The sequence below is a fragment of the Podarcis bocagei genome (genome assembly GCF_964188305.1).
Source record: "Podarcis bocagei genome assembly, chromosome: Z".
Lineage (NCBI taxonomy): Eukaryota > Metazoa > Chordata > Lepidosauria > Squamata > Lacertidae > Podarcis > Podarcis bocagei.
Genome location: NC_138140.1, coordinates 28,384,284 through 28,411,404, shown reverse-complemented (window position 1 = coordinate 28,411,404; position 27,121 = coordinate 28,384,284). Strand labels below are relative to the sequence as shown.

Here is a 27,121-nt window from a genome sequence, read left to right as displayed (position 1 = left end):
ATCAGCACAGCACCCTAGAGACCGGGGATTAAAGAACAGCAGAAAGAATTCTAATCCTCAGTGTCCTCATTTTCATTTTCTTTTCTTTTCTTTAATTAACTAAAGGAGAGATTCTGCAACATTTACTATTGCATCAGACAATAAAGGCAACATCGAGACCTTGTAAAAGGTGCTATATGGATAGTCAAACACAATTAAAACATGGGGGAAGGGCCATAGCTCAGGGGAAGAGCATCTGTCTTGCAAGCAGAAGGTCCCAGGGTCAATTCCTGACATCTCCAAGTAAGGTTGGGATATCTTGCCTGAAATCCTGGAGAGCCACTGCTGCTAGTGTAGGCAAAGCTGAGCTAGATGAACCAATGGTCTGACTCAATATAAGGCAGTTTCATATGTTCCTATGTAGCAGCCACACTAAGTACCTTGCACTGCAGACAGGGATTTCTGTTATCCAGAGATTATGTACAAATCTGGTATGTGGATTTGGAATATTAGCATGGCTTCTAAACAAGGATGGGTAAATCTCTTGATTTTGGCTTCTTTTCATTCCTTTTTTCCAGTTTTAAGTTCAGTCCCACATCATTTTGCAAAATATATTTTAAGTCCTCATTAAACTTTGTCAAATTTCCCTTAATGCAGACATTGGTGTACAGAATGTTTCATAGTATACCTATTTTTTTCTGATAAAAAGCATGTAATGCTATTTTAGTAATATATGCATTTAAGTGCCCGTTTTAGTCCAGCACGTGTTTTTTGCACACATTATTTAGTTGGAGAACTGCACTGAAAAATTTGGAGATTTGCAGAATTCAAAAGAAAGAAGTGTGGCCTAGGAAAACTCCCAAGGGTTGGCTGGCTGGAGAGTGGTTTGGAGGGCCACATCCAACCCTCAGGCCTGGGGTTCCTCACCCCTGAAACAGAATGTGTCTTTGTCCTCTGCAAAGTATGGTGTATGGTCACCCTAATCTCACGTGGCACCACCCATCACCCTAATAGGGTCAAGGGAAAGGACTCTTGCTACACTATTCAGACATCAATACCTGTCTTCATCCATTGCCCTCCTATTCATGGTGACACCTAGGATAATTTCACCTGCTGCATGTCAGGACCAGTTCTGAGGGTGTGGGTAGTGTAAAGGAAGAAAGGCAGTGAGACGAGCTGGTTAATTCCATGCATGTTCACTCTAGGGTTGGATCTGCTACTACAGATTTCAGAGGTATTTGCTACCAGGGCAGTGTGCATAAGACTGAAGTGTAGGGACTGGCTTCCATTCCCCTGTGGACTCCGTACACACTGGGATTCATAAAATAAAAATAGGTGGCCTAGCTTCCGTGGACAGGAGCGCATGGGAGACTTAGGAGCTGTGGCTCCCCAGCTGTTGTTGAACTCCCATCAGTCCCAGTCAGCTGGGTCAATAGCAAGGGGTGGTAGGAGTTGGAGCTCAACAGGAGGTTCCCTGTACATGACTTATAGATACTGACAATCTAAACTAGTTGTGAAGCTGGACAAGAACTTTACTGTCTCCTTTAAGGAAGAGCAGGCAGGATAGACACAGAAAACTAAGCTTGGTGACACCAAGTGGCTAAACCTTTTAATGGCATGACCCATGCACCCTGCCTCCAGGATCCCTGTAGCCCATAAATCTTCTTTCCGTATACTTTTTGCAAGTAAGTTCTATAACTGTGTGAGTGTGAGTGTGTGTATGTGTAGTGCCACATTACTTTTACCGTTCTCCAATTAATCACAAGCAATATTTATGCACAGAATATCCTATATTTCAATGTTAGTCATAATGTATGCATTTTTCAACCTTTTAAGCTGTTTGTGCAGCCACTGATTAGATGTCTAATTAAAACTTCTGTTGAGTTTGTCAGGTTAGACTTTGACTTCATCTAGCAAAGAGGCAGAATGGAGTAGTAGAGAAAAGTGCAAGGAGGGTCACTCACATGAGCAAATTAAAAACTGAGCAGTGCAGCTTGAAATTCATTAGCATCTTGGCTGGGGAACACACAGGGCTGTTCGTTTGATCGGAGGGGGAAACTGGGCTATTCCCTCACAGAACCTCTGATCCTAGAGGTCTATCACAAAAATGAGTGGAATGATGAAACGAATTTATCTGCCTGACCAAAGGTGATCTTAGTCCTGACAAAGAATCAGACAGCACCCTTTTTTAAAAAAATGAAAGAACCCCTCTCTTACTCTCTCTTTTTCTATTTAACCTTCTGAGCAACAGCAGCAGTGGCAGCCAACTTGAATAAAATGGGGGGGTGTCAGGTAAGCCCTGCTCCTCATAATCGATCATTTGATGTGGTGCACGAACACCATTTGAAAGGCAATGCCCATCAACTTTCGGGGAGCCCTGGTCCCCTCAAATATTTTATTGGGGGGGGCAAAGAACCCTCAGCCCCTAAGAGTTGGCTCCTATACCTGAAACAAAACCAAAAACTATGAAAGTGATACTGATCCGAGGAATGTGCCACACCAGAAAGGGATAGTTCTGAAATTCTCCTCATTTGAATTGTTCAAGTTCCAAGTTGTTTTGATTTGATTCCAAAGCAGAAGTGATGCAGTTGGGAATTAGGGGTGTGCACTGACCACAAGATTTAAGTTCGGACCTTAATTCAGTGCTTCAGGATTCAGCGGTTCCAAAAACAGCCCACCTCAGTTTAAAGCACTCTGGAGGCTGCCTGATTCAGTCGGAGTCCAGGTCGACTTTGCAGGGTGTGCTACAGGTTTCCTTCCCTGCATTTGCTAATGGGAAATACAGTAGTACCTCGGGTTAAGAACTTAATTTGTTCCAGAGGTCCGTTCTTAACCTGAAACTGTTCTTAACCTGAGGTACCACTTTAGCTAATGGGGCCTCCCGCTGCCGCTGCGCCACCACCACACGATTTCTGTTCTCATCCTGAAGCAAAGTTCTTAACCCGAGGTACTATTTCTGTTGTGGTTTTTTTAAAATAATTTTTATTAACCGACCAATCAAATCAAATCACATCACATAAATTCCGAATTACAAAGCCGAATTTCAAGTTCCGAAGGGGGATTCTAATCGTCTTCTTGCTGCTGCGTTAATATCCAAATCAGTCCAAATAAAGTTCATAATTCTATCCAGTCTTATCTTGCTGTTTCCACATCTTATCTTGTTCATATATTTTTTCTTTTTTTCTTTATGATCTCTTCTGATAATCTCCTTAAGCAGATAAACCCCAATTGTAATCCTGTGTGAATTTTTCCGTTTGTCCAATTCTCATATCAAGATGGTTTCCATATATCATCGCTTTCATAAATAACATCGCTCTTTCCATCATTTATCTCGCAAACTGTCGTTCTTAAGTCCCTCCGAGGAGTCTCACACACAATACAAAAGCAGCTCTATCCCTCCTCCCAGACTCAAGTCCTCTGTCAGAGCTTGCCAACATGGCGACGGTATTTTTAACTGTGTCATTCCAAAGCTCTTATACATTCCACGGTCTTCTTAAAACATGCTTTGGTTAGAAAATTTATCTCCACACAGTCTTAAATCCACAGCTTAAGTCATTAAAACGACCTTTCTGACTTGTGAGGGGGGGGATTCTTGTTTAATCACATAGAGGAAAGAAAGGAAAGTTTTTTCCCCCTCCCCCATCAGTCCCTTTGCCATACCGAGTCTTGGCGTATCTTCTCATGATTTATACTTGTTCTTCCGACTCGTCATGTTTATCAGAGATCTCTTCAGTTAGCAGTCTTTACTCCCCCTCCTTCCTTGAAATATGTGCATTCGCTTCCTCCTAATTGCTTCTTTTGAAGTTCTTGCAGCTAGTGGTGCGGATCAGAGACAGCGTCCAGGAGCGCCGAGATCCCACAGGAGGGCATTCTGCCTAGTGCCCCCATCCCCACAAATTCGGGGGGTGGTATAGGGCACAGCAGGCAAGGGCAGCCCCCCCCCCAACCTTGGAGGGTAGGGAGGCTATTTACTCCCATCACAGCCTCCTAATTACCTCGTGTGGGTCGGAGAGATGTTATTGTGAGCCATCTTCCGATGCGCCCCTAGTGGCCCCTCCGAGGTACTATTTCTGGGTTAGCAGAAATAGTACCTATTCTACGGCCATACTACCCTGAACACGCCCGATCTCGTCTGATCGAGGTACTATTTCTGGGTTAGCAGAGTCTGTAACCTGAAGCATCTGTAACCCGAGGTACCACTGTAATAATAAAAGAAGCTATAACTTTCATTCTTTTTTTGTAGAAGTGGGTATAATTTGCCTCTTTAGAGTGAATAAAGCCTGCCAAAGTACAGAAAAATAAGTGCAGGGATTTTTGTGCTAGGAACCTTTGAAGTTTGGTTTCTTTTGTAGCCTTTTTTTTTTTTTGCAAAATGTCATGGAATTTGCAGGTGTGTGTGTGTGTGTGAGAGAGAGAGAGAGAGAGAGAGAGAGAGAGAGAGAGCGCCACGAGCACATATAGGCATAAAGAAGAAAATAATAATAGAGAATTTTCAAAACAGCAATAAACACATGAGATCAAGACTATATATTTACTTCAATATCCCTCCCACAAAGCATTTGGATTGGAGGGTCCGAGTGAAATCACCCCCTCTGATTACAAGTTTGACATGTCAATCATAAAAGAGCTTCCCGTATTTCCACCTTGGTGTTTGGTCTCCCTTCCCTGTTCATCACATCCTTACATTTGCCCTATAAAGGCAAGCTTAGAGACATTAGTTTTCCTTTTAGCAGACACTTGTATGCAGCACTTTTAAAGGAAAAACCCCAGTCACTGAGCCACCACAAAATGCACTTAGGTTCTCCCCTTCAATTTGGAGCTCCTCAAACAGGTCCTACTTCACCTATTATAAGCACCTCACTTTGGCTCATAAATCATACAAATCCACTGTGAACCCCATTAGGAAACACTGCTTGTTTCGTGTGGTATTCATTTTTGCAAATTCTGTTGTGCATGCCAAATTTGTGACATCTTTCAGCTCCCTCTGGTTCATTTGTGACTTTCCGTTTCCTTATATTACTGGTCTGCATTGCTTTTTGAGGAAACACTGCATAAAGAAAAGAAAATATTGATGTGATTGTATCTTCAGGGCACAGTCTGAAGCCCATGATATATCAGTCTGGCTGAAGCTAAGCAAATCTGAGTCTGATCTGTGCCTGGATTACAACCCCTACCACAAAATATAAAGCAAATACAGCAGTTGATCCTTTGGGTCTACACAGAACAAGCCCCTATCCACTGACCAGCATTGTGTATTGTATTGTACACAGATCACTGATGTGAGTAATTCCTATAATGGTCTCTCATATGCATTCAATCATACTCACTTTGAGTCGTCTACCAGTTGAAATGTAGACATTAACACAACCACTTCATTAATATTCTTAGATCCTCAGAAAATGAAGGTACTGAGAGAGTTCTAAATTTGGGGTGAGAATGTTTGGAGCAATTAATAGATTTCAACCTCACCCCCAATCATAATAATACCATCGTTCAACTGCTCTTTTCAATTCACCCCAAAATTGCTGAAAATGAATGGGATAATACTTTGGCTCAGCACTCATTATTTCCCAAAAATGTTGGCAGATCTTTGCTGAATAAAGAACTGATATGACAGGAAAAATGACCTTAGAGCTCCTGGGAAGACACCATCCAGATATTTGCTAAATTTAGATGATTCTCTCTGACAGAACAAGGGTACAAGGGGTCTGACCTCCCACCATAATAATTGGGGCTTCATTGAACTAACAGCAGCATGGGAAGTCCAGCAGCACAGTGAGATTCATTGTTCCCAATTTTTTTGCCCTCTGTTGAAGTTAATAGGGCTTTTGCCTCTGCATTTTATTTGTCCTTTGGTTCAGCTCCAGTATAGGCTATACAGCAGAAGATCAGAACACTTTACAAAGCTGGTTCACATGCATATTGACTTTACAGGCTGACTCCACAGCTGCCTTTGCCTGCTGTGTTAGTCTTGGAGAATTACAGGAAACAAAAGTGCCTTTAGTTCCATGACCCTATGCTACCATGCTTGCAAGAGATGCTGCCAGTCAGTGTGATTGTCATCTTTGGATCTGACCAACAAGGCCTTAGGCTGGCATGTTTCGGTTCAAAATTGGTCAAAGGTTGCTGGAATATGGATAGCTCCAAGTGAGCAGCTGATTCCAACAAAGGTTGGGAGCAGACTGAGGGCTTATATGGAGCTGTCTTCACACTACCCACTCCAAGCTCCACCCCCTTAAGAGAACCTCAGATCCTTAAAGGTCAAAAATTTATGAAATCAACACACACACACCATACAGCCATTATTCAGTCACCATATTCAAATGTCACAACACCATCGAAAATGCTCAAGCCAAATACTTCAGTCAAGTACTAAATAAATAAGCAAATAATGTAGTCCTCTGCTGATGTCCTATGCTGAGCTTGCTAAGAAGCTTGTGGGGCAAGTCAGCACTGTGGAGAGTTCCATAGCACTCCAGAGAGATGAACAACTTGCTCCAACAAAGGCTGGGCAGTGGCCTTAGTCCTACCCATTCTAGGCTCATAGCCTAAAGACAAGTGATTATCCATCCCTCTGTGAATTTCTGTCTCATTTTATGCCTATGGCATTGGGTAAGCACTGTGTTTGACTCCTCAAGTGAATCTGGCTTGGGGGAAGGCATTCATTAGGGTCCTGGCCAGGGCCAGATTTATGTATAGGCTAAGTAGGCTGAAGCCTAGGGCCTCTAAATTTAGGGGGCCTCGCCAGCCCGCCCACTCCCCAGCACTGCTGTCTCCCCTCTCCCAAAATTGCAAACCCAAGACTTCATGAGAGGGCACGGCAACTCAGGCCCAACAACTATGAGACTCAGGGCTAGCCAATGGGGCCCAATTTGAAGCTCTGGGGGCCCAACTTGGAATCTTAGAGATATAAATACAATCCATCTAGATTGCCCTGGTGTGGGGGGTCCCTTAGGAGTGGCCTGCGGGACCCAATTTGGCCCAGTTGCTCCAATTGCCTTAAGGCCAGCCCTGATGAGACTGTGCAGGGGTTGGGCTGACAAGGGCTGCCACTTCTAGGTCCCTGGTTTCACTAATCAGAGTACAGACTCAAGGACTTGTAATGGAAATAAAGGGGGAAATAAAGGGGGGGCACTTACTGGAAATCATTTTTGTCACCTCTCAACACCTCTCCTCCCTCAAAACCTTGGGACAATGAGCCTTTGCACTGTTAATGGAGAAAGCTCGCAAATTGTATCGCTTCTGGTTTCTATTGGCAAAACTTGTTGCATTGTTGCAAAAAAGTGTCAAAATTGTATCCCCTTGTACCTGACCATGCTGATGGACTACTAACCTCTGAAAATCACATAAAATCAATGTCATAACCAATTCTCCCATTTCAATGACATTTGCTTCAAAAGGAAAGGCGGACTTGGACATCGCCTTCCTCCATAATCCTCTAAGCGAGAGGTCACATACTCAACTTGGATACCACCCTCCTCCATAATCTTTGGGATATACAGTCAAGTACAGAGCACCCCTCCCTTGAGGGGAACAATGAACATCCGTTGATGGGTTTCCTGAGGCCACGTATTCCCACAGCCCATCCTCAGGAAGGCCAGAAGGCAAAGATATGCATAGATAGTTTTGTTGTTCTTTAGGTGGCGGGTACTTAAGGTGTTAGGAACTTGATCTGATAAGGAGGGCAAGTTGATGAACTTGGAAAACCTCATGACTCCCCTCCCTCCTTGTGACATGATGATGATGTATCAGCGATGTATCAATGATAGTTCTGGAGGGAAGGTCTTCAAAGAGCTTGTAACCCATGTTCGAGGTTCTTACTCTGTTGCGCAACAATAAGGATTGTGGTCTACTGACCACTGTTTTGCTCCTGTATTTGGCTGGAACTTCCTTCTTCTGCTAACTGCAGAGACCTGCAGGGACTTTTGCCCTGATGTGCTGGGCTGTTGAGTATCCCCACACCCCAGAATTTTCCATCTCAGAATCCAGAGCCAGCAGGCCTAGAGTCAACAACCAGTTGTACAGCCTTCCTCAGCTCAAGGATCAGGTCAGTAGTGGTACGTGCTACACTTTAATCTGTGGGAGAGTGTGAGTGGGGAGCCGCATTGGGCAGATAGACTAGGCAAGCAAGCTCTCCCAAGTCTCTTCCATTCCTTCCCTCCTCCTTGGCTTGAACAGAGCAAGGCAGGCACATGTGACTGGAACTGACCTCACCCCTCCCAGGCAGAGAAGTCTATCTTTCACACTTCACAGAGCCCTGTTGGTGCCTGCAGCATGCCCTGCAGATTGCCCACAGGCAAAGAGAGGCCTTGGGGATCAGGGAAGGCAGCAGTGGGAAGGGATTCACGGAGGGATCCAGAACTACCTGTAGAATGCAGAAGACAAGGCTGCAGGTTGGTAACTGGACCTCATCCTGACTCTGATGTTAATGGGAAGGAGGAGACTAAGCTCCAAACTAACCATCTTTTGCAGAAAATGGAAGAACTGAAATCTGTGTTTATGCTGCATTTTTGGACCCGTGTGCTAGATCATTTTCACAAGGTCAGCAAAGCCCTTCAAAAATCAGACCTGTTATTGAGTTCTTGTGCAAATTTGTACAGTTCACCTCTGGATTTTTTTAAAGGAAAATTAAAGATGATTTTGATGAGCTTGAGAAACAAGCAAAAACCACCTTGCCAAATGTTAACTACAAAACAAGGAGACGAAGAGTGAGGGAACGGCAAAGAAATGACAGAAGTGCACCTGATGCCTGAGATGCATTTTCTTCAAGAGATAGGTTTAGGATAAAATCCTTTATTCCTATACTGGATGCACTTGAAGCCATTTTAAAAAGAAGTACTGTATACAGTGATGTTGCACAATTGTTTGCCATTTTTGCTAATTTGACAGCATCTAAGCAAGAAATTAAGCAAGGTGTTGAACAGTTGGTGGAAGCATACCCAGAAGATATTGACCTCAAACTTCTTGATAAACTTTTGTACTTTCACCTGTACAAATTATCAAATTATATACAAGGACAAAATTCATATGGCCTTTCCTAATGTGGAAGTAACCTTGCAGCTATTTCTTAGCCTTATGGTCACTAACTTCTTGGGAGAGGAGTTTTTCAAGACTCAAAAGAATTAAAAATGAATTAAAGGACACAATGTCTCAAGAGAGGTTGTTCGCACTGAGCAGTCTGTACACTGAAAGTGACAAACTTATTTTGATGAAGTTTTGGATTATTTTGCTATGAGGAAGGCTAGGGAAAAAAATTATAGCCTTACTATATTTGATGGTTGTAGTTTACTTCTTAATATGTATTTTAAAACTGACTTTTTAATGACAACATAAAGTAGATTCTAAAAGTGCCACACTGTCACACTTTTACGCTTCCCAGGCAATATAATTTGTAAACTCAAGGTGTGTGTTTTTAACATTACAACTTCATTTTCCTAAAAATTGATGCTTATTCCATAAAAGGTTTACAAAGTTCATTTATTGCAAAAGTTTTTCGGTGTTAATTTTATGCATTTTTTAAAAAATCACCATAGTATTTAACAATAACATCTTATGTCCTTTAGAAGAGAAATTGAGAATTGCATAATTTTAAATACCCGTCATCATCCTTGGCATCACTCAATTTTGTTTATAACACTCTTCCATTTTCTTCTAGTCGTGAGCATGGGGGATTGGGAGGGGCCTCACAAGTGGAGCAGCCTAGGGCCTCTCTTCATCTAAATCCAGCCCTGGTCCTGGCAGCGGAATCACAGATTCGTGACCCTCAGGCTCAAGTTCAGTGTCAGGAACCCAGTTCAGTTTCTCAGCTGGCAGTTTAACAGCCATGCACTCAGCCAGCTCATCTTCCTCAATCTCAGCCTCAGCTAATGATCAAGACCAGGGAGAAGGAAATACTGACCCTTACACATGCAGTTTCTTTTATCTGTTTCATCCCCCATTCGTTCATGTATATTCTTTTTTTTATTTTCAACAAGTGATATCTCACCCTTCTGTTTTAAAAACTACTGGGTTGGCTTATCATCTGCCCACCTCACTCTTTAACAGTTCTACTAAGTCTAGCTAATGTTGAGTTGCAGCAGAACTGCTGGGAACAGTAATGGCATGTACAGTGGTACCTCAGGTTACATACGCTTCAGGTTACATACGCTTCAGGTTACAGACTCCGCTAACCCAGAAATAGTACCTCGGGTTAAGAACTTTGCTTCAGGATGAGAACAGAAATCATGCTCCGGTGGCGTGGCGGCAGCAGGAGGCCTCATTAGCTTCAGGTTAAGAACAGTTTCAGGTTAAGTACGGACCTCCGGAATGAATTAAGTACTTAACCTGAGGTACCACTGTACCTTGCTGCCACATTGGCTGCCCCTGCTTCTGAATCACAGCAGCCATGACTGTTTGCTTCCATCTTCTAAGCAAGAAAGCTAGTGTTGTATAGTGGCTAGGGTGATTAGATTAGAGCCAGTGGAGACCAGGGTTCAAGTCCCCACTCAGCCATGACCATGGGCCTGTCATGTGACAAAGACACATGAGAGCAGAAGCAGCAAAGCAGGCTGGGAAGTGCTGGGACTGAACAATCATTTGGGCCTACTAAAGTTATTCAGGCCTAACTGCTAACCGTTGAGTCATTCTGACATGTGACTTAGTAGCCAGTTTCACTTTGTGCTCTCTGTAAGATGTGAGAGTTTGTCTGCTTCAGTTGTCAGTCAGTATGTAATCTTTGTCAAACTGTTTGGAACCATGTTGTTTATGAAGAAGTTTATTTTAACTCAGTAAAGATTTTATTCTTTAAAACTCTGCATTATTAATTTACGCTGTGCGTCAGGGCCAGCCACAGCCTCTTAGCCTGACCTACCTCACAGGATTGTTGCAAGGATAAAATGGGGAGGGAGAGAAACAAGTGTGCTTTCTCTCAGGAGGTAAGGTGGGAGATAAATGTAATAATAAATAAAAAATGAATAAGAGAAAGCAAGACTGATTGTGGGGTTCCTTTGGGGCTGTGAGGTGAAGCCCCCACCCCACCCCACCCCCACTACTGAAGTCTCAAAGCAGACATCGCAGTTCATCAGGGAGAGAAAGGCACTATCAATTCTGTGGGGTAGAGCTCTCAGCCTGAGCAATGTCCTTTCAATTGGCTCCATTATTAATGCGGAAAGCCTGTTCTAGGGAGACTCCCTCAATGACAAGTTCTCACTTCCAAACATTTTTATCTCTTCCTACAAGTCCTTGGAAAGAAGGATAAAGGAGAGGAGGGGAATCCATTTTCTGTTGACATAAAAAGCAATACCCATTAAAAAAAAAAGGAACCCCTACCTCCCCTTTGGTGAATGCTGTTGAAGGCAAGGCTGTGAGTCTTTCAATCTCGTATCAGGGGAAAAGGCATGTGTGCTTTTAAGATACCAAAGAGCTGGATGTCACTAGTATATTTCCAAAGCTTTCAAAAAAATAAAAAAACCAAACAATAATAAATGCATTGTGATTTATGCCAAGCTGTTTATGAAAAGAGATCACAGAAACGTTTTACTACTAACCAGTATAAATTGATCAAGAATGTAAACTTTGTAAATCACCAGCGCTGGAACTCTGCCAGCGGGCCACAGTGTGAGACCTGATTCCTTTAGGTACCTTGCAAAGCTTTTTAAGAGTCATAAATAACCTTGCTCCATTGATTAGTGCAGAAATGTGTTTCTTGTATCTTTTAGCCCTGAAGAGTGTCTTGATAGAGTCATCTTCTAAGTGCAGGTGGGTTGGGAACCTCAATCCCCAGGACTGAATCTGGCTCTTTGGACTTTTCCTAGGCTGTACTCCATCCCCAGACACACTGCTCCCCCTGTTTTATACACCCCCTTGAATGTTTTCATGAGGCTGGGATGTGTCATTGAACTCTGATAATGCTTCCTCTTTGCCTGCACAGAGAATAAAAAAGTGTGCCAGTGTTTATAGGAACAGGTGTATTGTGAAAAAGTAAAATTCACATTCATTGCTGCCCAGCCACTTTTACCTCTAGCACCAGCCAACACTGGCATGTGGCCCCCAAAAGATTGCCTATGAAGGAATGTGGCCCTCAAGCTGAAAATTGTTCCCCAAACCAGGGGCAATGTATCCACTGCTTGTAGATGTGCTTTGTTGCCACCATTTGCCCTCTGCTTTTATAGTTGTAGAATAAAAGCAAATATTATGAAGAGATTTGAAGGAAACTAAACCACACAGTGCTTACTGCCCCTGAAATGCCTGAGAGCTCAGAGAAGTGGAGAGCATGTAGCAAGATGGATGAAAGCACAGCCATGAGATGAGGGTAGCAGCAAAGAGCATTTAAGTTTCTAGCACAAGAAACATGGGGAAGCGGGGGGCGGGGAGGCAACCCACATGCTTTGGCAGGGCCTGAGCAGGTGGGAGCAAGAGCACAAGGAGCTGGCAGTGGTGCAGCACCCTCTGCCTGGTTTCTGAGCAGGGCCGGCCCTGGTATTTGGCAGAGTAAGGCAGCCATCTCCAGCAGATGATTTGAGGTGTCATGAAAAGGCAGCAACTTGTTCTATTCTGTACATCCAAGGGGACTGCTTGTGGATGTACTTGCTTGCTGGCAGAACAGTATGCATTACCAATTCCTACCTACTTTAGACATGATCCATTTCCCTTCCCTGCCCCAGCCCCTGTCCCAGATAACACAGAACACATTCTGCACAATGGGGTGGTCATCTTGCCTTGACTCCAGAGGCACAATGGAAGTCTCCAAAGCAAAAGCAGATTTTGGTGAAAAGACCCTTTAGTGCCAAATCCTTCCAAATTTTCCCCAAATTCTTGAATCCTGTGAAAGCCACAGGAGCCTGTCTTGCCACAACGTCTGCAGCCTCAGCAGCTTAACTATGCCACTGTGTTTTGGCTGACATGTTTTTCATGTCAAGATGGGAACCTTATTTATTTCCCGTCCCTAGCTGACCCTCAGCTACATGTTCAAGGGTGCAGATACACTGAGATGTGCCAGCTGTCACTCACAACAGGAGGATTATGTGTAGCTCCCATACACTGTATGTCTTCAGCTGCTTCTCTCTTCTTCAGGGCCACCACCTGTCAGTAAGTGATGCTCCAGAACAGCGGCACTCATCTTGTCCTCTTTAGTCTTTACGAAGCACATTTATTGGACAAGCATATGATATTTCTAGAGGGTGGCAGATGGTCTAAAACCATCTTATGCCCCCACCAGGAGGCATGTTAAGATCTTGGGAGGGGAAGAGTGTAAGTGCTTCCAAAAATATGTACAAGTAAAATAAAATTAAATGTCACACAAATTCAATTTTATTTGAAAATTTGAATAAAATAATTATGGGAGCCCAGTTTTGTTTTGTTGTTTGTTACCCAAAAATGACCTCATGTACTCCTTCAGTAATTTTTTGAGCGAAAGAGTCCATACATTATCTCAATAAATGAATACATAAGAGCACCATTTACAGAGTATTGGGCAATGGGTCTGAGTCCACAGGTTTGAGAATGCCAGTCCCCTTCTACAGGGGGAGCAAATTTGCCACACCCCTCTTTCCCTGGAAGGAGAGAAGAGGTGTTTTCCACCAAAGGGATGAACTTTTAGGGTCATATGAAGCATTTTCACCCAATGGGGGAGGTGGAGACAGACTGTTTAAGCCTTCCCTGCACACTCTCCTCTTCTCCCTTTGACACCCATCCTCTTACCTTTTACAGTGTGGGCCTTTGGTTAGTCACCCTTTTGGCAGGTGTGGGGAGGGCTTTGTAGGATTTATTATTTTTGGAAGGTCCTGAGTGGCTCTGGGTTTTCTCCTTTTGGCCTACTGTTGGGTAGTGTCCACCTGACTAGGGCGTTGTTCTTTATTTGGCTAATTGTCATTTAGTCTGCACAGGTGAGAGGATTTAAGAATTTACAGGTTTGATATCTGAGGCAGTGTTTGGTTGAGGGTACTCTTTAGTCACCTTTATGAGGCATGGCCTGCAGAGTGCTGTGGTGCTTTCTGCCCTGGCAGGCACATCAGGATAAACATTGTCCAAAGGGGCCATGGTGTGCCTGCTGAGTTCATGCATGTTGAGTTCATGCATGGTCCATGCAGTGGGGAGGGAAGAATTTTAGGAAACTAAAATTGGTGGGCACAGTGTGTGGCTGTAAACTTTCCCTGTATACCTGAAGGAGAGTCTCCAACCCCATCATTCAGCCCAGACACTGAGATCCAGCACCGAGGGCCTTCTGGCGGTTCCCTCATTGCGAGAAGTGAGGTTACAGGGAACCAGACAGAGGGCCTTCTCGGTAGTGGCGCCCACCCTGTGGAACACCCTCTCTTCAGATGTGAAGGAAATAAGCAGTTATCCTAACTTTAAAAGACATCTGAAGGCAGCCCTGTTTAGGTAAGTTTTTAATATTTAATGCTGTACTGTTTTTAACATTTGATTGGGAGCCACCCAGAGTGGCTGGGGAGACTCAGCCAGATGGGCAGGGTATAAATAAATTAATAATAATAATAATAATAATAATAATAATAATAATAATAATAATAATATCTATTACCAATCACATGCCCAAACATATTTGATTTGGTTACATTGGTTTAATTTATATTTGCACGTCCTCAAGTTATTTTACTTTAATAAATATAGACTTTTTACCCATATTCCTGTTGTTTTGAGTCTTCTTCTGGGTGTGCTGGTGAAAAAAAGGGGGGGAAGCCAGAGTATTCACAGAGGATTCTTATTTCAGGTTTTTTCAGTAGCATTGTTATCCACACTCTTCCAAGGAACTCTTTCAAATCACTTGCCTCAAAGGTCTATACAAGGCTCCAAGCACAACGGTAATCTTTCTGCCTGCTTTCTTGTCCAAACTCCTTTTCTTCTAGGCTCCCAATTTAAGAACCACCTAATTTTTCTTGGATTCTGAAAAATAAATTGTCCCTCATTTAAAATTATGAAAAAGGGCATCTAAGAAGACAATGTTTTCCCAGACCGAGAGAGATTGTTCCTGTCCTTACACTTAAAAAAAAACTGCTTTGAGAGACAGACTCCAAGCCACAAAAAGGAGACAGACACAGGGAAATCTAATTAGCCTCAGCATAAAAACTAGAAATTTATTTGTACTCAAATGGTGGTTGCATATTCCAAATAAAATGGAAGCATATAAGAAACTCAACAGACAGATTAAGTAAAGAACGGGACTGATAAAAAACAATGCAAGTCATCTGAATAAGCAGGAGGTAATTTACCTCTCTTCAGGTTTGCTCCTTGACTTGCTGGTCTCTTGCAACTGGCCTAGGAAACTGAAGAGGTAACAGGCTTTAGTGAGCAGGAAGAGTATGTGGCAGAGAGCACTCCACAACCAGAGGTAGTAGCAGAGTGTGGCCATGAGGCAGGCTTGTTTTATAATGTAATTTGTGTTCTTATCTTTTCTTTTCTTTTTTTAAAATAATATTTATTACTTTTAAAAGTTACAAAAAAGTAGAAGAAAGAGAGAAAAGACAAAAAAGAGGGGGAAAACAAGAAAAAAGAAAAACAAAAACAATACAATATATAAACAATACAAACCCACCCTAAACACATAAACAAAGCAAAACAATAACAATTTAAAAACATCCCTCCTTTTCCATACTCTGTCCTTCATTCCCTTGTTTCCTCGACTTCCTCACACCTCCCTTTTTGTGTCCCACTTCTAGTACTTGTTTCAGCAAATCCTTTCCATCTTTCTCTATTTTCTGTCATATTATAAATAATATATTCTTTAACCTTATTTCCCATTAAAGGTAAATTACTTATATACACCCAACTTCTTATAGCATTTCTGCTAAATCCATAAAATATCATTCCACCATTTTTCTAACAATCATTACTTTAACAATATTTCTAAATAAACGCTTTAAATTTTCCAGTAATCTTCCACTATCTCCTCTCCCAGGCTTCGGATTCTGCCAGTCCTTTCCATCAGTTCCATATAGTCCATCAACCTGGTAATCTTATATCCGAGGCTCTTAAATCTCTTCCAAGTCCCTTCTGCAGGTTTTCTTCATATTCTTTGATGCTCAGGAGCCAATCTCGGGAAAACTCCAGCCTAGCAATACTTTTGTTCCTTCTGGACAGTTCAGCCAAATTTCCAAAGTTAAAAATAAAGTCCATAGAGTGTTTCAGAACGTATTTCAGAATTCCTCCAATTCTAGTGACCCCCAAAACTTCAGGCTCCTCCAAACCCAAGTCCATGTCCCAAAAGTCAGTCAATCCCTGGATAAAGGGTTCTTTCCAACTTTCCTTCTTCAATCCAAACCAGGATTCTAACCTCAAAATTTGACTTTTGCTAGATTCAGTCTTGAAAGACCTCAATTTATAATCCTCAATTTGCTTCTGAGAAATTAAGGATCCCGCTTGTACTACTTTTGGTTTCACATCATCGGCTTTCTCCTTTTCCTCCACCATTTTCACATCATCAGCTTTCTCCTTTTCCTCCACCATTTGTCCAACCAAGATATGTTCCTGTACCAACTCCGGAATTGTTTCTGTGTTGGCACTCACTTTTTGACTCAAATTATTCACGTTCCGTTCCAAGTTGTCAATTTTAGGGATCGTGTCATCTGTCTTTTTTTGGAGCTGTTCTAGTGAGTAGTTTATCTTGTATAATACAGTCACAATAGCTTCTCCTATCAACATTTTGAATGGTCCAAGGTCAGACTCTAGTTTTCAGAATCTTTATCTTGCAGCTGGAGATCTCCCTGTTGCACTCCTGTAACAGTTTCACATGCTCCCTCTAGAGGGAAACAGTCTCCGTTTGTATCAATTCTTTCAAGCACGACTCGAGCAAATAACAATAGTTTCAATTTTCGGTTACTTTTTCCTCTATTTTTAAACGCAGAAGAGGACAATGGAAACAGTGCCTTTCTCATTTTAGCTAGCTGTCAAATCCGTTCTGTCAATAAACATTCCTCGAACGTCATCTGGCAGCCCTTTTCCAGGTTCAGAGCAGTGGCAATTTGATTTTCACTCTCTTCTGCAGGCACACTAGATCTAAAACTTCCCCCCTCTTCTCCTGCTTCCAAGAGGGGTTATATATTTTTGTCCGGTGGGAATTTAATCCTTTATCAAAAGCTTTCAAAGACTTTAGCTTGTAACGTCTTTGCTTCAATCTATTTACAAAAACGGGAGGCGGACTTCCTGTTTAGAGCCTTCCCGCTTCGGCGCCAAATTAAAGTGTTTCAAGATCCAATTTTCAGTTCTACTCACGGGTAGTCGTTTAAAATCCAACTGTCCACAGGAAAAAGTCAGTGCTCTCCGGCAACAGCAATGCGGCTTCACTCCATGAAAGAAGCGGACGATTCAAAACACCGCGCCGCTCACCCCACGTCGCTCCGGATCCCCAAAACAGGGTTTCCCCGCGAGTAGGGGAGCGCAAAGGGTGCCAGCCGAATCCCAAGTTCACAGGCTTCTCCCGCCTGTGATTTCTATGGGTCTCCGCCTTCACCGTGGCGGTCAGACCCTGCTTTTCATGGAGCAAGTTCCTCCCAATCGGAGGAGCTCCGCCTTTGCCGGAGGCGCCAACCCGGAAGTAATTTGTGTTTTTATGCTGTGAAGCACCCTGAGATCTGCACATGCAGGGCGGTATACAAATAATAATAAATAAATAATGGAACATGTTGACTTCACAGCTCAAAAAGCAGAGCAAGTGAGAATAGTAATTTGTAGGTTTTCTTCACAATGGTTTCTCCAAGGGATCTTTTGCCATATTTAGTGATATTAAAGGACTTGCTACCCAACGGGAGGCATTGTTTTCTGTCATTCAGCAATACTTAGGCACTCGGGGATAATCTGAATGTGTTATAATAGTTGTCGTGGTGTTTTTTCTTCCTTCTGATCTAGTTATTTCATTACAAACCCACACTAATTCCCTACAGATATCACCCGTCTGCTGGATTCCACCCCCACCGACTCCAGTCTTCCCCAGCCCATTTCATTTTGAATCCAGCTTGCTAGCAAATTTCTTCATATAAAATTAAATCTACTGTATCTCAAGTTTGTATAATCAGATCATTAAAATGCATGGCTAATGTGTGTAAATTGGAACTCAGCTCATTACCATAATCACGCTCCATAATTATTAAATAAACAAGCACTGGAGAATTTGGAAACCTGCTGAATATGCTATCCCAGGTCAGCAGTCTTCTTTTTTAAAAAAAGTTTTGTTTAATAATGGCAAGGCATTGTGGAAAGACCATTAAATGACCAAACCCACAGCCTCACTAGCCAGAATGACAAAAGCCTAGAGCAAAAAGTAGCATATGTGCAGTGCTTCCCCCCCCCTTAAAAAATGTTAAGGGGTACTCTCATTTTCCTACTCATACTGAAATACTGCCCCTCAATGAGGCCAAACTTAGATTCACAAAATGTTTAGGGGTATGCATACCCCTGCATCCCCCCCCCAGGGAAAAAAAAACACTGCATATATGCCCACAATGTCCACAATGTCAGAATTGCCTATCCTAGCACCATGATCGTAAACCAAATGGGCACAATCCAACTAATGCTAGTACAGTGGAATTTGCTGCCAAGGAGTGTGGTGGAGTCTCCTTCTTTGGAGGTCTTTAAGCAGAGGCTTGACAACCATATGTCAGGAGTGCTCTGATGGTGTTTCCTGCTTGGCAGGGGGTTGGACTCGATGGCCCTTGTGGTCTCTTCCAACTCTATGATTCTATGATTCTACTATTAAATCCTTTTGTTTTCATTTTGAAGATCTGTAGCCAGAAGTTCAACTTCCATAAAATTTAAAGGTGCTTAATTATTTCTGGACCATGTTCTAGGGCAGTGTTTCCCAACCGGTGTTCCGCGGCACACGAGTGTGCCGTGAGACATCGGCTGGTGTGCCGCGAGATGCCTGGAGGGAGGCGGGCGAGTCGGGCGGCGAGAGGCGGGGCGGCGGCGGCGAGGAGAGGCCGCGCCTCCTGCTGCTGCCTGGCGCTCCTCCTCGCAGCCGGCAGCGCTGCCTGGGCGCCTCCGCGCGACTCTGCCTCGCTGGGTTTGGTCTCCCAGCAGAGACGGGTCACACGCGCACCTCCCTCCCTCCCTCAGCCTGCGCGGAGGGAGAGCCAGAGAGAGGCATCGCTCCTGCGTGGCGGGAGAGGGAGCAGCCGGAGCGATGCCCCAAACGAGCTGAATTCCGAGCGAGGGACTGAGGGGGGAGGGAAAAAACTTTCACTTTCGTGCGTCCCTCCCGGCGTGACGCTGCGCGCTGACGTCACGGGGCGGGGCTTTAATGGTGGTGTGCCGCGAGATTTTTTTTCAGTAAACAGGTGTGCCGTTGCCCAAAAAAGTTTGGGAAACACTGTTCTAGGGGTGTGATTCCCATAATGCAGCTATCATCTGGATGTTCCCTAAGAAGAAAGACAGTAAGAATCATATATGGACCCATATATACAGCTGCAAATAAAACGTTTTGAATGTGTTGTAAAGTGCAATATACAATTTTGACACTAGATGGTGACAGTGAGATACAGCAAATTCAATGCATTTTTCAAAACATTTTTTTTAAAAAAGCATTTTCACAACGTTTTTAATGTGTCTAGATTCCACCCATGTGTCTATTCACAAGCACTTCTCCATTGCTTCTCACAAGTACAGGATTGCAGCCACAACTACTTCTATGTAGGGCCATCAACTTGTTGCAAACCCATCAATGTGTAGGACTTAAACTTTCTCTTCATTGATTAACTTTCTCTTAATTGCCTTTTAAGAGATTAATTGATCAAATAATTAATTCAGTGTAAAGAAGTTTTGCCAAAACTCATTGTGAAGGTGCCCTTGAGGAAAGTTTCCTTTTAAGTCTGAAAAAGATTTGCTTCCAAATAAACTTTTGTCCTTGCTGTCTCTCCTGTCAATTAACCAGAGGACAAACTTCAATCTGCAATTGAAATGTTAATCTGCTATTAAGGCTTCAGTTGCTAAATCATGCCAATTAATCAATTACAGATTGCAACCCTATTTATTTGGGAGCCCAAAGGGGCTAGGCACTATTAAGCGTGGTGGGGAATGGCTTTCAGCAATAGGACAGCATTTCCTTCTGGGCAGCCTACCACATGCTGGTGGTGGGTGGGGCTAGAGGCAAAAGTAGGCGGAGCAACAGATGCAGTTCTTACTTTCCACAGTAGGTCACACACAAAAAGGGCCGGAGGTATATGGGCACCCAGCTTATTATCCTTTATTGAAGCAAATAAGAAGCATTGTCAAAATTTAAGGAGCTCCAATAGTGTTAAATAAGGAATGTGGGTGGTGCTGTGGGTTAAACCACAGAGCCTAGGGCTTGCCGATCAGAAAGTCGGTGGTTCAAATCCCCGCGACGGGGTGAGCTCCCGTTGCTTGGTCCCAGCTCCTGCCAACCTAGCAGTTCGAAAGTACATCAAATGCAAGTAGATAAATAAGTACCACTCCAGTGGGAAGGTAAACGGCGTTTCTGTGCGCTGCTCTGGTTCGCCAGAAGCGGCTTAATCATGCTGGCCACATGACCCGGGAGCTGTACGCCGGCTCCCTTGGCCAGTAAAGCGAGATGAGTGCCACAACCCCAGAATCGGTCACGGCTGGCCTAATGGTCAGGGGTCCCTTTACCCTTTATCTTTATAGTGTTAAATATTCAAATTCACATAGGCTCTTTAGCTTGGCAATAGGGTTATAGGAGCCAATGTTGGTAAAAGGAAATCTCTCTCTGAAGGCAATCCATTATCGGAATATATATAACAATAACAGTTGGGGATGCAATGGGACAAGAGACAGGGAATTTAATAACCCCCCAGCTGCTATTTGCTTGAAGGAGGAAAACATAAGGGTCCCATATGGGTGGAGCAAGGTGTTGATTGAAAAAAGCAGTGTAGGAGGGGAGAGTTAAAACACCCCTCCTTGGTTCTGTGGTACCAGTTTTGGGACACACAAACCCCAATTGCTTCTAACTTTCTGAAGCAAAATGGTGAAGAATTCCCATGTCACGTTTCATTTGGCCTCAAGTTCATAAACACACTGAAAGGAGTTCAGGGGTTGTCACTTAAGGATAATTGATCAAGTAACAAGCCTCCCGATGCCTTTTGATGTAGCTTGTTTTCTTCAGAGAGAAAGACAAAAGTGATATTAAACATTTATTGTTCCAGGACCAAAGGCTGTTTCATCATTGCTGCATTATAAAAAAAATAAAAAGTCCATAGTATACTTTGCCTCAATTAGGTTTGACGTTTCAGGTCTGCTTACATAGGAAAGTGAACTACAAAGAAGCTCTCAAATTAGATTCAAGCCATGATGGACATTACCATTTTGGTGAGCTGGAGCTTATCAGGTTGCCTTACCCTTGGGGTTGAGCTCCAAATTCCCAGAGCGTGCAATGGAGATTTGAGTTGAAATTACATTTTATTATGCATTTATGGGACAGAGTGCCTGTTCTTATCTCAGATATGGGAAGAAAGATCAGAGTGTTATAGAATTTTTTTAAAAAGCTTTGTTTACATGCATTGAGAGAAGCACCATCGTCCGGTTAACACAGGAGAGCCTGCTCTTCTCTTTTGTGCATGGATTGCCCACAGTCCTGGTTTTGATCCTTAAAAATAAATAACTCAACAAATCAAATAACTGCCTTGTAAAGAACCCAAGCTGAAAAATAATTGGGGGGGGGGTGTGTGTGGAATTTAGCTGGTAAGAAAATTCCATGCAGGAAAAGAGGAATAACTAGGACCTAAGAAAAAGTAGAGGCTCAGGAAAGTGAGCTTAAATCTCTGCTGATCCCATTAAATGCTGAATTCAAGACTTCCCATGTGAAGGCCTTCCCACTGTAGGGAAGTTACCAAAGAGTGCAGATTAGGCAGTTATTCAACAGAGCAGAAATGCCATGTCAATAATTTTCATAATGTGGTGTTATGTGTTTCTCTTTTCACTTTCAAATCATCTCATATCATCAAGGGGTTTGCAAGAATTATTCCTTCTATCTGTGATGTTTCAGCTATATAGCCAAAATAACACCACCCATGTAGAAGAGGGAGCTATCTACAATTTTGGGAGAATCCTAAGGTTTGCAGAGGCACACACATACAAAAAAATAAATAAATAGTGGCTAAATCTGTTTTCATTGTATTGCCCGGTGTCTTGATTGCTATTGTAACTTCTGCTGCTTTTAAAGTGTTGAAGTTTCTTAACTGTATGGTTCTAAATTGATGGTTGCTATTTTATGGTTTTAATTTATTGTTGTTAGCCTCCATGAATTCTTGCTGAGGGGAAGGGAGATAAAAAAAATTACTTACATAATAAGCTACAACAGGAAGTGACTTCTGGTATTTGGAATACCAGTAGCCACAGAGACAGGCAATTGAGGAAGGAAAGTCCTATATACGGTAGGTGTTCTAACTCCCCATGAAGTGCAGGAGAGTGGGGATAGGCTTGCCTCCATAATCACTGTCCTCAACACTATCCACAAGCTGGAGGCAAGTGTCTACAGAAGGAAACCTGCTCTACTCATATAGTCTTCAAACACAGTTTAGGACCGTGGAAAACCAGGGTTCTAAATCGTACAAAGAACCTATATAAGTAGAAAATGTTCCATGCTGCAAAAGTTCATCCCAGGACTATCCATAGAAGCTGAACATTGGAAGTATTTGGGGTCAGACAAAGGGGAGAACTTCCTCACTATGGAATTCATTCGCAGAAGTTGGCTTTAAAGGGGGATTAGACAAATTATTGAAAGATAAAGGTCCAATACCTACACTGTCAGAGGCAGTATTCCTCTGAATATCAGTTGCTGGGAATACCAGTTGGTAGGAATCCCAAGTGAAGCAGAGCTGTTGCACTCAGGTTCTGCTTGAAGGCTTCCCATAGGCATCTGGTTGGCCATTTTCAGAATGGGATGATGGACTAGATGGGGTTTGGACTTGGTCCAGTGGAGTTCTTCTTATGAGCAGTGACAACTAGAATTCTAAATGTATGTGGTTGTTTGTCCAACCAGATCTAGAAGGTCAAATCTACAACAGCCAGTGATTTTATCTTATTACTTTGCATAGATATCAACTTCATTGTATGCATATGGCACATACTAATTAGACTGCTTCCCAGAGTATTATGATAATTAATTCAACATCAACATGTTTAATTCGTAAATTCATTTAAATGTGGTAACGACAGTGGCATATTAACAGCTCTAAGAGATTGAAAGGAGGATTGTTAATTTTTTTTAAAAAAATGCTGGAATTGTACAAAAGCAAAATGCTGCAGGTAAAATGTAAGAAAATAATAGAAGGAATTTTGGAATAAAAAGTACAGTGAGCTCACAGAAGGCTTGTTTCTGCTATCTAAAAAACACAGTTAAAGAACAAAACTGAATAATTAGGCGGCAATCCTAAAAACATGTGTACAAAGGAGTAGGCACTCTTGAAAATCTTTCTGCAGAAAAATGCATAGGATCGCACTGTTAATCCATTATATAATAGTGACCCAGAGACGTCCTTTGCAGGTGTCCAAAACACACGATCACATTCAGCAAAAGAAAGCATAAAATATAAGACTGTCAGTGACTACTAGCTATCCCATTTGCTGGCCAAGTCCAAAGATGGGTCCTGCTTGCAGCACTAAAGTCATGCCCAACCTTTATAACTGGAGTCTGGGGGTATGTCAACCATTGGATCATTGTTTTAGCTTGCTTAGCCATGTATCACACCTACTGTTCATTTGAGGTTTACCTATGTACCATACTGAGCTGAGTATTAAAGGGATTGGGGGTTTTTTTTTGGGGGGGGGAGCTTTATTCAAGTTTGAGTTCTTCATTCCGTGGGTAGCAGAACATGGCGTCATGACCTCCAGTCCGAGGTCATAGATGTCCAGATCCATCCACTCTTCAGCATCACTGACAATGTGGAGATTGCTTGGGCTGTCCTGCTCATACAAGCTTTTCTTCAGAAGAGACCCCAGGTTCCACATCTGGGCAGGATTGAGCCCCAGCATAAGGCAATGATTAAGGAGCTCAGTGGTGTATTACTGGCACATTACAAATGGGCTCATTAACTTAATTACTATCAGATACACTACATTTCAAGCAGTAGTTTCAGAACACTCAGGCTATATGTACTAAAATGTAGGAAGTTGCCTTACACAGACTAAGGTGGCAATGCACAGGTAGGGCATCACCGTCAAGAGCACACAGCCACACCCTCAAGCCTGCAAACAGTTCAGACAAGCAACCTTAATCCAAAAGACACAAGGTCACAGGCACACTGTCACCTTATACCAGGCATGTCCAAAGTCCGTTTTGGGGGCCTAATCCGGCCCGCCGGTCGGTTCAATCCGGCCCCCATAGGCAGTTCCTCCTTGCAGTTCTAAAAAAAGGTCAATGGTCGGCCCTCATGCATGTTCACTTCATCAAATCTGGCCCTTTTTGAAAAAAGATTGGACACCCCGCCTTATACTGAATCAGCTACACTAACTGGCAGAAGCTTCTCCAAGGTTTCAAGAAAGGGACATTCCTAGCTGTACCTGAAGATGCCAGGGATTGAACCTAGGACATTCTGCATGCAAAGCAATTCCTCTACCACTGGGCTACAACCCTTCCCCAAGTAGTATCAATTTGCATGGATTCATGCCAAAACATCGAAGGCTAGTATTTGACCCCAGTATATAGTGTTTTCGTTGAAGAGTAGAATCAATGCAAAATTGTACAACGTAATAGCGACACCTCCCATCCTTTTCTCACAGCTTCAAGAAAGAAAAAGATTGCCACACAATATCCAAGAGACTATCGCCAGTCTGTAATCACTTCCACATTAACTGAGAAGCTAGAAGATTGATGAGGTACTTTAAGGTCAATTGGTTTCCTTCTTTCTCCCCTTCTTTCTTTTTCTTTTTTTTTTAATTGCAGTTACTTTAATCAGCCTGGTTTGTTTTAAATAAGAGGCTGTAAGAGAGATGTGAATCACAGAATATCTCAGTTAATTTGCTCACTTTTGAAGGCTGACTTTGGGGGGAGATAATCCACAGATGGCTGTGCCAACTGACTGCCATCATCACCAACCCTCAGAGTACGAGGCCCACCAGCAACCTTTTCAAAGGGCCTTGAGATGAACACAGGACCTTGAGGTGCAGCAATGTACAACAGTTAATCTGAAATGGAACAAAGCCTCTTCTCAGGCTTGTCTTAATAATCTATTTTTTGTTTGTTAAAAAGAAATGCAAATTAGGATGGGAAGGGAGATCAGGAGGAGGAGGAAAGAGAAGGTGAAGAGATGAGAAGTTAAAACAAGTGTTGCTAAAGTGATGCTCTCCAGATGTTGCTGGACCATGAATCTGAACATCTGGGATCCACTCAGCAGGCATTATAATTTATGTTTAAATTTATAGTTTTAACTTTTTTTTAATTTGCATTCCCTCTTTGTAAACTGCTTAGAGCAGTGTTTCCCAACCTTTTTTGGGCAAAGGCACACTTGTTTCATGAAAAAAATCTCAAGGCACACCACCATTACAGCCCCGTGACGTCAGCGCGCAGCGTCACGCCGGGAGGGACGCACGAAAGTGTAAGTTTCAATTTTTTTCCCTCCCCCTTGCCGGGGAACCTCCAAGCTTTGGGGGTGGGGGGGAGGAGGCAGCAAAGCGAGGCAGGAAGGAGAGCGCGGCTTGGCTGGGTGAGCTTTGGCAGGGGCAGGGAATGAGAGCCGCGAGGCGGGCGCTGCGGACGGAGGCGCTGCCCGCCGAGCTCGCAGGCAGCCAGGCAGGCAGACGGTGAGAGCCCCGTGCTGGGCAGCCTCTCCTCGCCGCCCCGCCTCTCGCCGCCCGACTCGCCCGCCTCCCTCCAGGCAACATCTCGCGGCACACCAGGCAACATCTCGCGGCACACTAGTGTGCCACGGAACAGTGGTTGGGAAACACTGGCTTAGAGACTAGTATAGTGAAGTGGTTATATGAATTGTTCATCATCATCATCATCTCCCATCATCCCTGACCAGCCTCCCTGGGACTGATGAGAGTGGGTGTCCAAAAACACCTAGAAAGCAACAAGTTAGCCACTGAGAGGTTTGGGAGAAGAGAGATGCTTTCAGATGCTAAGTAAATGCCTGTAGGGAGAAAGACAGGTGTTAGGGGCAAATGAAATCCAGGGTGCATCAGCATGATAATCTATCATGGACCCAGTGCCGCTCAGGCATGCAGGTTTTTCACAGCATCTGCACAATGTGGTCCACATCCAAATACCATCCCACATTCTCTTCCCATTTCATCCAGATCTTCCAATTCAACAGCAACAACAACTGTAATGTTAATTCACCCCCTATAAATATTACATCTGGATTATATGGAATGGCATTTTGATAAGGTTTATGTTGCATGGATGCCACAATAAACCCTTGTTTGCAGAAATCGCAGTGTGAAAGCAATCCCAGAGCAAGGGAGAAAGGGAGAAATGAAAGACAGAACTCAGAAAACAGAAGTATCAATCCAGAAGGCAAATAGAACTAGGAAGACCAATGAGTATGTGTTATATCCAGTGCTTTTTCTGGGGGTACACAGGGGTATGCATACCCCTAAACATTTTTTGGCCTCGTTGAGGGGCAGTATTTCAATATGAGTAGGAAAATGAGAGTACCCCTAAACATTTTTTATATCCAAATAAATTAAACGCAGAATAGACCCATTAACATTAATAAGCCTAAAGGAGTCATGTGCATTAATGCCAACAGGTCTACTCTGAATAGGGTTAACATTGGATACAACCCTGTTTGTGTATTTATCTAAGTGTTGTGTCAAAAAAATTCTCTCAGTGTGTATGTGTGTTTGTTTTTTACCATTCTCTATCAATGAAAAAAAGAAATTTCATCCAAAAATTACTAAAGGGTGGGGGAGAGAATGGTGGATTTATCAGGGGCGGGATGCATGGTTTTAGTTGTACTTGTTTTACTATGCAAGTAAAGCAAGTTCATTTTTCCCAATTCCTGTGCTTCCCGAAACCCCATATGGCATATTTTTGTTGGGCCCTCCAAGATTTGTAAGAAGACATTATACCATACTCTTGGCAGTTGTTCCTTTTTGGGGGATGGGGGACAACCTGTGTGTGTGTGCATGTGTGTGCATGCATGTTTCTTTCGAAGAAATCAGAGACTGTAGGGAAGGTTTTAGAAGAGCACTAATTTATTTATTATAACTATATTGCACTTTTCAGTCAAGATTA

At 43.0% G+C, this 27,121-nt stretch overlaps 2 long non-coding RNA genes across 2 annotated transcripts; both read right to left on the bottom strand.

Annotated features, from left to right (window-relative positions):
- Positions 1–4,563: 4,563 nt before the first annotated feature.
- LOC308578654 lies at positions 4,564–7,631 on the bottom strand. Its single transcript, XR_014004067.1, has 3 exons — positions 7,313–7,631; positions 5,307–5,398; positions 4,564–4,670 (listed from the first exon to the last, which is right to left on the bottom strand). It is a non-coding gene; the product is annotated as an uncharacterized lncRNA (long non-coding RNA).
- Positions 7,632–23,269: 15,638 nt separating this feature from the next.
- Positions 23,270–26,455, bottom strand: LOC308579199. The gene is made up of 2 exons (XR_014004366.1): positions 25,828–26,455; positions 23,270–25,340 (listed from the first exon to the last, which is right to left on the bottom strand). It is a non-coding gene; the product is annotated as an uncharacterized lncRNA (long non-coding RNA).
- Positions 26,456–27,121: the final 666 nt, after the last annotated feature.